This window comes from Perognathus longimembris, chromosome 13 (assembly GCF_023159225.1).
Source record: "Perognathus longimembris pacificus isolate PPM17 chromosome 13, ASM2315922v1, whole genome shotgun sequence".
NCBI classification, from domain to species: Eukaryota; Metazoa; Chordata; class Mammalia; order Rodentia; family Heteromyidae; genus Perognathus; species Perognathus longimembris.
The window spans coordinates 19,925,333-19,938,673 of record NC_063173.1 but is presented as its reverse complement, the minus strand read 5'-3'; the positions used below and the strand labels follow the sequence as shown (position 1 = coordinate 19,938,673).

At 42.4% G+C, this 13,341-nt stretch overlaps 1 protein-coding gene across 9 annotated transcripts in view; it reads right to left on the bottom strand.

The window, feature by feature from the left end:
• Tead1 (TEA domain transcription factor 1) overlaps positions 1-13,341 on the bottom strand; it is a 254,498-nt gene that overhangs the window by 198,080 nt on the left and 43,077 nt on the right. For 3 of the 9 annotated variants that reach the window (XM_048361601.1, XM_048361605.1, XM_048361602.1), the window contains exon 1: positions 5,325-6,893. The exons of 4 other annotated variants lie outside the window; for them this stretch is intronic. The gene's annotated coding sequence lies outside the window, so the exon portion shown is untranslated. Of the gene's footprint in view, positions 1-5,324; positions 6,895-13,341 lie in introns of those variants that run through there. 2 more of the 9 variants (XM_048361598.1, XM_048361604.1) reach the window with 2 other exon arrangements.

Genomic DNA, 13,341 nt, shown 5'->3' with positions numbered 1-13,341 from the left:
ACACTCCATTTCTCATATAAATTCAAATCCCAGATCAAGCTCTTAAAAGAGCTCCCTGTCTTCTCCCTCTGAGTCAAATGGAAGAGTTTAAAGACACTCCAACTGAGAATCAGGTTTCCAAGCACAATGGTCAGTCCCTGAAAAGAATATCACCTCCAACATGTTATCTCTAAAAGGAGCCTCAGTTTCCTCAACTGTAAATGGCACTAAAATTTCTACAACCCCAGGAAATTCCTCAAGCTTATGACAGTACTTGATCTAACAATAAAGCACTGTCCAAGCAAAAGATGTTTTATCATTGCCTAGTGAATGGTACGCAATGGCTATTTAATATTTTATCCTTGATAAATGAATCCTGTTTCTGACTCAGTATGATAAACTACCAACCTCAGTTTGCCAACATTTATTAATAAAGTAGGAAGAAAGTTGCCAAATATGTTGGACCCAGTTACCTTGAGTAACACAGAGTTAAACCAGTTGCTTTCATGCAAGACATTGCAAAGTCTTTGATTTACTGCACATGAGATAAGAGGCAACACAGCCAGCATTTTTCATCCAAGAAAACCCCTTTCTCAGGGCATGTCAAGAGATGACATGAGCTGGGAGCGCTAGTGGCTCATACTTTAATCCTAGCTACTCAGAAGACAGAGATCTGATGATCAAGGTTCAAAAAAATACCAGCCAGGTCAGAAAAGTCTTTGGGACTCTTATGTTCAAGTAACCAGCCAAAAGCTGAAAGCAAAGTTGTGACTCAAGTGATAAAGAACAACAGCTAGGCAAGAGTGGGAGGCCCGGAGTTCAAGTACCAGTACGAGAACGAGAGAGAGAGAGACAGAGAGAGAGAGACAGACAGACAGACAGACAGACAGAGAGACAGAGAGAGAGACATGAATTGAGAAATAGAGACTAAGGGCATTCTCTACTATAAAAGTATTTAAGCAGAAGGTAGATGGCCAACTATCAGTCTTAGGGATTCCACTGAGTTGGAGCCAGATATAATTAATTCCAATATCCTACAGTTCCACACTGTGCCGGAGCACCACATCCACAAAAAGGCTCTTCACTCAAGCTTTCCCCTGGCCACCTATCTCACCACACAGTATAGGAACATAAGGCTTTTTTATAGTTTATGAGGATGAGTCTTGATTTCTCACTATGTGTACAAATTTTCTTGAGAACCAAGGCTTCTGCCCTTATCCACAATCACTAGTACACTCTAGGCACTTAAGCAAGATTTAATGATGACTTGACTCAACCCTAATATAATCAACTCTGTTAATGGGATAGCACTATTGGTACTACCTGATGCTTCTCAGAAATGCAGATTCCTAGACCTTGCTCCAGACCCACTGAATCAGAATCTGCACTTTAACAAGATGCTCTGCTGATATAAGGTGGTGCCAATGCTGTTGGCCCCCAAATTATCTTCCATAAGTAAACAGGAGGCTGGAAACTCTCATCCAACATGATCTGAAAATTCAGAAGAGGGCCTCATTCATTCATTCATTCATTCAATCCTTTACCCATTCAAGAACTATATGAGGGAAAGGGAAAGTGGGAGAAAATGAGGAAGGGTGTAACACTGTTGGACAAGAAATGTACTCATTACCTTGCTATGTAACTGTAACCCCTCTGTACATCACCTTTACAATAAAATAAAATTTAATTTTAAAACATTAAAAAACATAAAAAAGAAACTATATATTCAGCCCCTGCATAATGGAAGGAATTTTCTAGGAACCATATCCTATTCTAGCCAGGTGCCACTGAATGGTGGGGCTTCTCATTACAGCTGCTTACCCTCAGAATTCAGCTAAAAACAACTAAGTGCCTCTAAATTCCAGTGCCTCAAATCCTTTGCTGGTGTCAGAGCTTATATCCCTTCACAAAACATCCAAGACCCCACCCACACAATAGCCAGGCCCAGTGGTTTGGGCAGAGCCCTCCCTTCCTATTTCTGCAGGTGCTACATTCCAAAAATTCTTCTTCTCATAAAGCATAGCAAGAATTCTACTTAGGAAAGAGGTTAACCAAGGGCCTTACTTCTCCCTGGGGACAGAAGAGACTAAAACCTCTCAAAGGAGGTTTACATTTTTAAATGTATTTATTTTACCAACCACATGCTTGCAAGTCAAACATCTCCTTCAAAGACATTTTACAGAGATATTCTGGGAATACACTGGAGGCAGCATTATCTTCCACTATTACAAGACTAGCCTGAAGGGATGTGTATCAAGATGCGAGGATCACTGAAATGACTGTCTGCCTGCCTGCTGAGTCTATGCCAGACCACAGCTCCCTCATGCCCCTCAAATACCCCCAGCTCAGTCCTGCCAAACTGCCTACTCCAGGCAGCCACAACTGTCCATTGGCTGTTTCTAATTAGGAGTGCCTGTCTACCTTGGCCTGATCCCATTGTATTCCCAGCAGAGTAGGAGCTATGTGTCCTGCTCATCATAGCATTCCCATAGCCCAGCAGATCCCTGATCCCATAAAGGTCTTCAGGAAATAGCAGTAGAATGACAACTCATTTATTAAGCATTTATTTAGTTTCAAGAAGACAATATGAAATACTAGAAGACAAAAAAATGGATATTCTTATTACTCTTGTTGGCATTTTATGACTAAACAAAATGAGGAACAAGAACTACGAAAGCCCAGATACCAGCTTCAGTATAAAGTATGAGGGAATTCCTGGGGCAGAGAAAGCCAAGAACAACAGAAAAGGAATTTTCTTATCCACAACATCTCATACAGACTCACCCCCAGTCTGCAATTCATTGTGCACTGGAGGCATTTCCCACACACACCAGACTTTTACTCTATGACTGACCCAAACTTTTGTCTGACTCTGGAAACAGAATGACATGGTGAGATATGCTTTGAATTTAGCCCCGTTTATTGGGGGGGGGGGGGGGCGTTATTACTAAGACTTGAATTCAGCAGCATCTGAGTGTTCTGTTCTCCCTTAGCTTTTTGCCTCAAGGCTGACGGTCTACCACTTGAGCCATAGCTCCACTTCCAACTTTTTGCTGATTAACTGGAGGTAAGAATTTCACCGACCGTTCTGCCCAAGCTGGCTTCAAGCCACAATCCTCAGATGGTAGCCTCCCAAACAACTAGGATGATAGGCATGAGCTACTGTTACCTGGCTATACACTTAGCATTTTAAAAAATGCTTTTCTTGTTTATTCTCAACCAAACTGTAAGGTAGTTATGCTCATTGATAAGGTCACATTACAGACAAGAGCCTGAGAGGCTCAGAATATTAAATGACTCCACAGATTATGCCCCAGGACTGGTCCACACCTGTATCTTTTACCACCAAAGTATATTCTCTCCTAGGTAAGTCTCTCTGTCCACTCAGTTTCACTATCCACAGAAACTCAGAGGCCATGCATCATTTTACATCTTCCAGTAGTCTCATTTTAAAAGCACCAAGAATAGGATGAAATTAGCTTTAATCTTTTTTTATTAATTCAACATGTCCAAAAAATTATCATTTCCATCTGTAATCAACATAAGCAAAGTTGTTAATGAAATATTTTGCATTTTTCCCCCTGGACTAAGTCCTTCCTCTCTTTCTAGTCATCACTCAGCATTTACATCTCAGTGGTGACCAGCCACCTTCCAAGTACCAAGCAGCACTTGGGGCTGATGGATCACACCTCATGGCTTAGGCCTAGAGTGAGCAATTCTCACATACACTTGAGTCTCACTAAGTCTAACACCAGCTGCTTCCATACACATAAGACTTTCAGTGACATCAACTCCAGTTGGATTTGAGAATTGTGAAGTCCCAGTTTTTCAGTTGACAGTCTTCTCTATGCCCATTTTTGGCAATACTAAGGTATGAAATTAGGGCTTCCCACTTGAGCATATCTCCAGCCCACAAACTGTCCACTTTCCACTTTCAGTAACATCCTTCAAGTCCAGGGTAGGTATCACTTCTTGCACCTTGACTTCACTCCTCAATGCCCCCCAGCACTGGCTTGTGCCTGCTTGGTCATATTATCCAGTATTTACTGTATGTTCTACTTACTGCCCAAGTCCTGTCTCCCAGTCCAGCACTGGCTCAGTAATTATTTGTCAAATGCATAGATTGGTTAAGTGAATGAAATTCCTTTAAACACAAAACCTTACCAGGCCAGTTTCTCATCTATGACATCTCCAAAGCTCCTTCTGGCTCTGAGTCAGGAAGGCAAAGCACAGGGGTTTATGCTCCTTATACCAGGTGATGGGTCAGACTGGGCATTTACACTTAGCCCTCCTGCAAAACCAGATCTACTAGTTATTGGGGGGTGGGGGATGGGGGGGAACAGGACAACTTTATACACTGGACAGTTTATTTCTGTGGATCAGTGCAGACTTTTCCAGAAAGTGTCCTATGAGTTCCTGGTGAAATTATAGAAATGCATCTATCACTGGGCACTGGTGGCTTATGCCTGTAATCCTAGCTATTCAGGACCCTGAGATCTGGGGATCACAGTTCAAAGCCAGCCTGGGCAGGAAAGTCAGTGAGACTCATCTCTAATTAACCACCAGAAAACTGGAATTGGCTTAAGGTGGTAGAGCACTAGCCTTGAGCAAAAAGAGGTCAGGGGCAGTACCCAGGCCCTGAGTTCAAACCCCACAACCAACAGAAGGAAGGAAAAGAGGGAGAGAGGGAGGGAAGGAGGGAGGGAGGGAATGCATCTGCATCTATCCTTTCAGGTAATTCTTGAGCTTACATGGCCATCTATTTATATATTTCTCACAAGGAAAAGGCTTATTTTCTACTTATGAATGGATGTCATCAAGACTATCAGGTCAGGTTTAAGACTCTAATATCCAGGTTTCATTTCTATCTTTCTACATGAGCATGAGCATGCTATTTAACCTCTATATAGCTCCACCTTATCAAAAGGCACAGATCCAAATCACAGCCTTGTTTTAATGACAAAAAGCTTTATGAACTGTAAAAGTCAAATGCACATTAGTTACTAAGCAAACTACTTCTGGGGCATGTCAAAGTGGTATGGGTGGCAGAGAGCAACTCCTCTATCAAGGCCCAGGGCTGGAGAACTCAAAGGCCACAGGATTCCCCCATGTGTACTCCTAGACTGTGGCCAAGGAGGTCCAAAATGCACTGTGACACAACGAAGAACCAGCAGCATACCGCCCAAGGAATAGCAGGGAAGGAAGGTCTGGCCTGTCCCTGTGAACCAGCCAGGGGCCAGCCACTGAGCAAGGCTAGAGTACAAAAGAAGAGCACAAAGGAGGCAGTCTAGCAAAGACTGTAGAGGTGAGACTGGGAGTCCCCATTCTCCAAGAGCAGGACTCACAGGAAGGAGCTCCAGCCCAGAGTCAATCCAGCCAAGTCAGGCCAGGGAATTGAGGAGGAGCTTCCCGCCTTTTCCTTCTCCAGCTGGTTTCAGAGGCGCCTGAAGTTTTCCAAACTGGCTCTGCCTATTTCAAACAGGAACTAGGCTTGTGTGTGCGCACACATTTTATTATTTCGGAAGAAAGCATTTGCAGTCAGAGAATGAGTCATCGGTAATCCTTGTCAATTTGCCAGCTGCCTGCTCCTCTTCATTACAAACATAAAGATAAAAGCTCTTGCATTGCATTAGCTAGCATACGCCTCCACAGACAGCACAAATAAATTAATTGTGCCTCATCTCAAACAGCCAAGAGGTGTACAGGAGGGGAAAATGCGCTCAGTCTTGTTTCATTAACAAATTAAACTGAAACAGAGCCGCCACCACCACTCTTTTCTGTACATAGACCTAGCCACTCTGCCAACTTTGGATCTTTTTGGCCAGTGCCTCCTCACCAGCATCACCCAAGAAGAGCACCCACCAATAAGGGAACAGTGTGTCCTCCTGAGGAGGGAGTAGGTGTAACCTAGGGCCATTGTGAAGTCAAACCTGCCTTTAACTTGGCCACTGGGAAGCTAGGGAACAATAGTCATCTATCCAACACTGCCTGGCAAAAAGGGAGGTGCTTCCATCATTCACCACAGGTAGATAAACAGACCAGTTTGGGGGCTACAATGTGCGTAGCAGAGGAAGAGATTTGTCATCCAGCAGAAGCTGTCATACTGAGGATGGCAAGCATTCCAGAAAGAACATCATTATTCAAGACCAACTTGAAAAACAAGTTGGTCCTCCCCCACCACCAGGTAAGATCACACCCTAAAACACACCTTTCTAAGATTTCATGGGAGATGTTTGCTTTTGCAACACAGTCATGGGTAATTTGTTACAATGCTGTGATTTTCTTCATCCTCATTCCTTACTACATAATTTAGGAAACCTGCAGTTTTATAGGCTAAAGGACCATGACTAAAAGCTGGTCCCTTCATGTTTTATCTTCTTAGCAAAAAAACAATCTGTACAGTGGAGGAAGGGGAGGAGGAGGAAGATGGGAGACAGGAAATGGGGGTGGGGGGGTAAAGAACAAAGAAATCTAAACACAAGAGAAGACTCTCTACTCTCCAAATATCACCCTATTAACTTATGACCTATAAGGAAATTAAGATCATGAACAGCTAATCCAACCATAAAATATGTCCAAAGTATTTATGACACAGATGGGCTCTGAGTTTGGTTTTGTTAGTTTAATTTGTTTTTTTAACTGTAAAATCCAAGAATCTAAAAAATTCTACACACTAAAAAAATGTGACCTCAACCAGCAAAGACCTGCCGTAAAAAACAAAGAAGTTAAATAAAATCTTAAAAATAATAATAGTAAATAAAACCACATGCTACCTTCCCATCATCCAAGAATGACTAATTTAACAAATGGTACCAGGTTGGGGTGGGGGTGGGGGGTGTTTGAGAAGGAGGAGAAAATGAGGGAGGGGTAACACTGTTCAAAATGAAATGCACTCATTACCTTACTTATGTAACTGTAACTCCTCTGTACATCACCTTTACATTAAAATTTAAATTTTAAAAAGTCTAACAAAAAAAAAGATACAGCAGTGAGCCAAGACTTTGTAAACATTATAATACCTAATGAATATCTAATGTAGTCCAAGATATTGGTACCTTCCTACCCTGCTGGTTGTAAATATAGTACAACCCTTTTGGAAAAATAGCAATATCCATAAAGAAGCCAAAGGGGAAAAAAAAAAAACACGTGCCTTTAACGAAGAAATCCTACTTCTGGGAATTCGCCCTAAGGATATAATATACAATAAAAATGAAGTCGTATGAGCTGAATTTCAGAGTATTATTTATAACAGCATAGAACTGCAGGAGAAGAACGTCTAAATGTCCAATAACAGATGAATGGTTAAGCAAATTCATGCTGTAGGATGATAGATTTTAAGACCATTAAAAATCATCTTGAAGACTACGTAACCATTTGGAAAGCATTTACTTAAGGCTTACTGAAAAGAGCAGAATACAAAATTGAGTCTATATATGATTACAGCTCTGTAGAAATATGCCTTCATACAGACAAAGGCTAAAAGTTAAAATGAAAACAGTTGTGTTAGGGTGTTGAACTTGTAGATGGACATTTTCCTTCTCTTTTGTTTGATTTCCTTTATTCTGGGGTGTGTGTGTGTGTGTGTGTGTGTGTGTGTGTGTGTGTGTGTGTGTAATAAATCACATATGCAATTGCTCTATTCATTCAAAGAATGAATCGGGAATCTAGGGAACCAGTACATTATTATATTATCCCAGAGTCTTTATGCTATCTGTGCCTGGGTCCTTCCAGTCATATTACTCACCACAAGAAGGTTGAGGAGGGGGTAGCAAGAGAAGCTGGGAAACCCATCCAACATTTGCCTGCATGAGGCTACAGGAAGTTAAATAGAATGAGACATCCCTACATCTCATCTGCTCCAAAGCCTTTGTCCATCTTGTTCACCGTAGCTCCTAACTCCAAGATCTTTTCCCTAACTGGGAAACTATTTCCTCCCCAGTAACAAGGAAAGGTTGAACTCCTTTCCAGTTCTGACTGAATGCCAATGTTCCATCTTCTTGTGACTCACTGACCACCTATATCCAACTCATCTGTGAGATAAGCTAAAACTCAATCTGGCCCCAACCCAGACCTAGTATCTGAAAATAAAGCCCCAAATCTGATCCTTAAAATACCTTCCAGTAGCCTTTCTCAAGGATACTTGGGAAACATAGGCCAAAAACTCAAATACAAACATGCAAGCTCTTGTCATCTATCTGCACAAAAATGATGCACTGGAGTAGGGAGTGGGGCTTATTTAGGTAGAAGCTTGTACTTCCCTTGAATGAATATTTAACCCAGAAGAGTTAAAATAATCAAAATGGAAGAAAACAAGAGTGGTGTTTCCCAGCCTTTCTCCCTTCCCCCACCTTACAACCCCACTCCCCACAAGTAATTCCTAGGTTAATAGACATCCCATTCCACATCCATGTTCAGTAAAGCCTTGCTCAGCACAGTGTTAGGAATGTAAGAGGAGTTCAAAAATATTTGGGGAAGAACAGGAAAATGTGGCCATAGACATCGTTTACATCCAGCATTTACCATTTACATTCATCCAATTTAGGGCTTGTCTGATTGCTGCTTTGTCACCTCCAACTACAGTGTGGCCACTGGGACATGACGATAGATATGTGTGCAGATCCTCCTTCTAGTGCCACAACCATAGGCCAGGACTTGGGAATGCAATGCCCTCATAAAATGTGGTTCAATGGCTGGGAATATGACATAGTGGTAGAGTGCTTGCCTCGTATACATGAAGCCCTGGGTTTGATTCCTCAGCACCACATATATAAAAAAGGCCAGAAGTGGCGCTATGGCTCAAGTGGTAGAGTGCTAGCCTTGAGCAAAAAGAATCCAGAGACAGTGTTCAGGCTCTGGGTTCAAGCCCCAGGACTGGCAAAAAAAAAAAAAAAAAGTGCTTGCCTTATATAAAAAGTGGTTGACAAATGAACAGATGGCACTAGAAAAAGGAGTCAGGAAAAATTAGGGTCCTACTGGACCTTGTCACCCCATCAATACAAGTTCCTACAGAAGGCGCAAGAACACAACGATGCTTGTTTCCTTGACACCCACATGAACTGGGCCAGGAGGCTTCCATTCACAGGTTATTGAGGGAACTACACAAGGGGGAGGGGCAAGCTAACAATCAGGATTACAAATTTTGCCTAAGACAAAGTGAGGGAGCCAAGACTTAAAGCCACATTCTCTACAGTCCAACTAAACAAAGAGTAGCCAAACATGAAAAATAAAGAGAATAAAGTCTAACTGGTAAGGGATACAGCGTAGAAAAAGCTGACCATATAGATGAGAGGAACAAGGCTGGGTAACCTGGAAAAGCTTCCCAGACTCATTTCTGGGCTCAGACAAGTCATACATAGCAGGACACACTTGCTAAAGACTATCCCCTCATCCTATAGATGCTGGCAAAGAGTCTCAGCTTGTCACCTCAGAGTCTATTATTTCCTCCTTAAAGCAATAATACAATGCTCCTTTTTAAATCAGCACACACAAAAAAAACTCAGACCATTTGGAGAGTTTTGATTATAATTAGTGGACCCTTAGGACCACCTAACAGCCTTGTCCACAATCAACTGGAAGTCAACCCGAACCTTCTCCATTTGCTGTGAAAACTTCACCCCCAAAGCCTCAGTTTCCTCAAATTTAAGTACACTCATTTGACAGAAGTGTTCTGAGAATTAGGTAAATCAACGAAATGAATTCAAAGGACATACCATAGGACCTGACACATGATCAAGTGAGGATTACTGCAACAATTGTAGGCATTGTAAAATCTGGTCTCTGGAATTTCACTCAATTCACAGGTACACCTTTATATCCTGAATTCTCTACTAATATTTTTCCCCATTCCTTAAAAAAGTATCATATGTCAACACAGGACAGAAACCTGGTTTAGGTTTTTGGTGCCAGTCCTGGGATTTGAACTCAGGGCCTGGCCACTGTCCATGATTTTTTTTCTCAATGCTAGCTAGCTCTCTACCACCTAAGCCACAGCACCACTTTTCAACTTTGCTGAGTTTACTGGAGAAAGAATCTCACAGACTTTCCTTCCCTAGGCAGGCTTCAAACCAGGATCCTCAGATCTCGGTCTCCCGAGTAGCTAGGATTAAAGGCGTGAACCACCAGTACCTGGCAGAGATCTGTTTTAATAGGCATAAATACCTATTCCTCTCCATAGGAACCTTTCCACATTACATTTAACATTCAATGCAAACTGATCCATAAAGTAGTTTAATTAAAAATTAAGTATGTCATAGACATTATCCATGATTTAATTAGAACAGCAACATGAAGGTGTGAGAAATAACCCGTTAGAAGTAGCTCAGGAGCCAGGTGCTGGTGGCTCATACCTGTAATCCTAACTACTCAGGAAGCTGAGATCTGAGGACAGCAGTTCAAAGCTAGCCAGGGCAGAAAAATATGAGACTCCTATCTCCAATTAACCACCAAAAAGCTGGAAGCAGAGCTATGGCTCAAGTGGTAGAGTACTCAGGGACAGTGCCTAGGTTCTGAGTTCAAGCCGTAGGATTGGTGTGCACATGCACGTGCGCACAGGCGCGTGCGCACACACACACACACACACACACACACACACAGAGCTCAGAGCTGGAGTACCAGCCATCTCAGCTGACTCCTATGAGATCTCAAGATCACAACCTGTCTGGGCCCCCACAAAGTGAGGAATTCAGATTTATTTCAAAGATCCTTTGCAGTCCAAGAAAAGAAATCTTTCAAGTCACTTCAGTAACTACTTCCAGAGCGGCAGGCATTTGGGATGCAACACTCAGCAGTGTTCTCAGAGTTTATAGGGTAGGTAAACTCAGCCTGTTGCACCCCGGACACAGTCTGGCTTGCAAAACCGAAGACTGGATGTTCATCATAAACTGTGCTATTTGGCATCCCACTTTGCCCCTCAACCTTTTGGAAAGCTATGTTCTCAACATTCTTTTCCCAAAGCATAATTTCCAAGTCACAGATTCCCCAGAGCAATTAGTTTAGATAGATACAACCTACCAACCTCATTGTAGTTTGAACCTGTACTTCTCTTCCCCCATTTCACAACTTTTTCTAGATCAAAACCTATACCACCATTCTTTCCCTGATTTACAGTCTAGGTCAAATTCTGGAAAGACTGCCAGGTTTATCTTAGCACTGCTTGTCTTTTTTCAGTGCAAACAATCCTTGTCCCTTTTGACCAAAAATCACTAAGAGGGAAAAAGGGAAGAGAAGAGTGCTTGCTGAAGGGTAAGTTACAATTAGCAAAGTGTCTAAGAAGCTGAAGGTCACATCATGAAGATGGAGACTGCTGCTGCTTGCATTCAACAAGGCTTGAACTGGATGTGTATCTTTCAGCACACTCACTAGGTAAACTCTCAACAACACCACCATCACTCCCCCACCCCTAGCTACAAGGTAAGTGAGTGTGCAGGACCCTTTCCCCATCTCCCACTGTGGGAAAAGAATGTTCCTCCACAGATGTAGGCTAGGGCAGTCCCTCATACTTGGAACAGAGTCAAAGATCTTAGGACATCTTCTACTACCTCCCCAAACTGCTCTTGTCTAACTGGTCTGGGTGAGTATAACAGGGGGCTTACTATTCTCGTGGTAAGACTCTAAGGAGGAAAGCTTACAAATGATCTGATTCCTAGAAATGTCATCATAAACAGATAGCTTTACCCTTCTTACCACTTCTGGGAGTCTGAGAAAGAACCAAATTTCAGAAGTGGTATACAGAAGACAATGTCCCTTGCCCCCAAGCAAAGTCTTCAAGCTTTCTAAAGCTAGAGGCTTTCTTGATGTAAAGCACAGGAAGCAAACTTCAAGGTAAAGGAAGACACTTAAATAAGGTCATGCTAGGATGGAGATTGATTTGATAAACTTTCTTTTGGGTCACAGAAAAAAACCTTGAAAAGTCAACTGAACACAGACTGATCTTGGATTATACTTAGGATACCCCTACAGGGACAGGACAAGAGGAAGGCTTAAGGAAAAAAAGAAATAATGACTTTGTGTAAAATCAAAATGCTTATCTTACACAATTTCAATAGTTCTATCCCAAACAAGGTAAGGAGTATCAAAAACCTTTACAAAAAAAAATCCATAAACATATTGTCCATGCCCTGAAACTAGGCAGGGAATACAGGGAGGACAATGACAAAATTGATTACAATAGGAGTAGTAATGTCTCCTCCCTGAGAGCAGAATTACAGAGCACTTTCCTGGTCATCTGGTCATCTAGTCTTCTGGTATGCCCCCAAGAGGGTCTGGGAAGAGACACCTATTGGTCTCTATTTTGTGTTCTTAGAGATAAAAACTGCTAAAGGTCCCAGAGCCAGCAAGTGGCTGTTCTGGACTATGAACACTGGTCACAGAGGCCAAGTAACCTCTATGAACCACTCTAGAAAAGAAACACCCAGAACACACACTTCCAAAATAGTCAGGGAAGTCTGTGAGATAGGAAAGGTGATGTGGCTATAGGTATATTCTGGTTGGAGTTGCAGGGATCAGAGAAGAAGGAAGTGACTCTTTCCTCCCTTATCTTTACCACCATAAATTTAGATTCGTGGGTTAATATAGGTCTGAAGGCTTCATATATTTCATACATACCTTATTGGACAATTCCCCAGAGAGCAAGTGTTAGCAATAGGTCAGAAGCCAGAGACATTTTTGGGGGGAAGGGAGGGTGTCAGTCCTGGGACTTAACTCAGGGCCTGGGCACTGTCTCTAAGCTTTGTTGCTCCAGGTTAACACTCTATCACTTGAGCCACATTTCCCGCTTTTTTGGCACTTAACTGGTGATGAGACTCATAGATTGTCCTGCCCATGCAGGCTTCAAACTGTGATCCTCAGATCTCAGCCTCCTGAGTAGCTAGCTAGGATTAGATATGAGTCATTGGCACCCAGCTTTCAGAGACTTTTCATGAACTGACCTGCACTGCTCACTCAAGATCCTAGTGCTATAATAGCAGATTCAAATCAGCTGGGCCCTGGGATGAGGGGAAATTACAGAATGCTGACAACCTATTGTTTATATCACCCCCATGCTTCCCAGGTTTCCAGATGCTTCCCACCTTCAGAAGTAAGCAGGCTTTACCAGGCTCCATTCTTCCCTCCCTTCTCCTCCATTATTGGGTTACTGCCAGGGGATCGTGTATTATGGCAAACACTACTTTGACATAACCTAATAACCACTCGTCTCCCAGCATTCGGCAAGAATGAATGCTACAGGGCATACATGCAAACTTGATTCTCAGACCAGGAGTGATTTCTGTGAAAGTGTAATTCCATTGTCCTACTCACCCAGCACATCTTCCATCCATAAAGCATGAAGTTAACATCTGTCAAGATACTCAGGAACGAAAGGCC